Consider the following 1,471-nt stretch of genomic DNA (forward strand, 5'->3'; position numbering starts at 1 on the left):
TAAAATAAAGATAAATTCATCTCTTTGACACAGACTGGCTGTTTCATAGCGTCAGTAGACAGAAAACTGCTGGTTTTAGCAGCTAAATGCTAAACAGGGAGGTCCCTGTGGGAGTGGGGAGTACCAAGATGGCGGACGGTGGCTTCACTTTTTTCTGACAATCAGCAATCCAGTGAATAATTAGAGATCAGTGGGATAGATGCATGCGTATTGACTATGGGTCGACTGGTCTGACAGAACGCCGGCAGCGACCAGTTCCAAGCCGAAACGATTTATTTATTTATATTTTTTAAATTGTTTAATCTAGGTGGAAATATCTATGCTGAAATATTCTCCAGAAGGTTCTGATTTGTTCTGCCCTTCAGTCAGATTCTTGGGAACCACATGTGGACCAGGTTCCTGGGGGCCCCTTGATGAATGGGCCCTGGTTCCCCTCGGTGGTGGCACCGGCCCTGACCTAACTGCAGCGCCCCCAGGCGGCCAAATCTCAGAGCTCCGGCGGGACCCGCTGTTTGTTTTGGTTGCTGAGGATGATGAAGAGGTCCATCATCCAGAGGTCACGCAGTTCCTCCAAAAAAAAAACCCCGCCGCTGCAACCCAACGTGTGGCCGCCACGCGCCGCAGAGAAACGGCGGAAAGTAGATTCCTCCCGCAGAGCCGTTAGTCACAGACCCTGCAGAGGCGCAAAAAGAGCCGCAAAAAGAGGCGCAAGGGAACAAAGGCAGGGGGGTGGGGGGCACGGAGCCGAGGAAAGCCGTGGACCGAACCCACGGCTCGGTTCCGGTTCCGATGCGGCAGCAGCGGCTACTCACCGAGCGGCGATCAGCGCTGCCGCATAATCCCGATCAGCCGCCGAAGCTCCGGATTGATCCGCTGCCTCCGATGAGGCTCCGCTGCGCCAAGATGGAGGGAGGGCGGGAAAGTCTGGCCCCGCCCTTCAAAATAAAAGCACCGGCCAGAGGGAGGCCTCTGACCCAGACCCCCGCATGGTTCCCCTCTAGGTGCTTCTTTGGACCTGTTCAGTCCATTCCTCGTTCTTTTTATTCTGAAGCTTTTTTCTTTTTAATGACCAATAAATATTTCAGAAAAAAAATATTTTTGCTAATTTTCCATTAAGCTGTGGTTTTCAATTTTCTTTATTTTCTCAAATAATCAAAACGCGGGAGGGGAGCTTGGTGTACCCTCAGGGGCGGATTTGGGAAATTTGGGGCCCTAGGCAAAGACAGGCAGGGGGCCCTCTGAATGGAGAAGACAGCACATAAAACAGCCCCATTCTCCAGATGTAGAAATGTTAATAGAATAGACATCCATTATCTGTTCTAGGTTGTGTCCCTCTCTTCTTGTCCCTTTTCTTCTTGTTTTCCTCTCTATGTTTTGTACTCAGCTGACTTTTCATGCTGTCTCTAAAGGAATGAAAGATTTTTTCCACTTAGCTGATTGCTCCTTCCTGTGTTTCCAAAAAGGCCAAAGT

General features: G+C 50.1%; 1 protein-coding gene across 1 annotated transcript in view; it reads right to left on the reverse strand.

Annotated features, from left to right (window-relative positions):
- Window positions 1-912, reverse strand: part of LOC107084637 (spindlin-Z-like) — a 6,378-nt gene extending 5,466 nt beyond the window's left edge. The window contains exon 1 of the mRNA XM_015374559.1: window positions 813-912. The gene's annotated coding sequence lies outside the window, so the exon portion shown is untranslated. The remainder of the gene's footprint in view (window positions 1-812) is intronic.
- Window positions 913-1,471: the final 559 nt, after the last annotated feature.

The sequence above is a fragment of the Cyprinodon variegatus genome, unplaced genomic scaffold (assembly GCF_000732505.1).
Source record: "Cyprinodon variegatus isolate N-32 unplaced genomic scaffold, C_variegatus-1.0 Scaffold105, whole genome shotgun sequence".
NCBI lineage: Eukaryota > Metazoa > Chordata > Actinopteri > Cyprinodontiformes > Cyprinodontidae > Cyprinodon > Cyprinodon variegatus.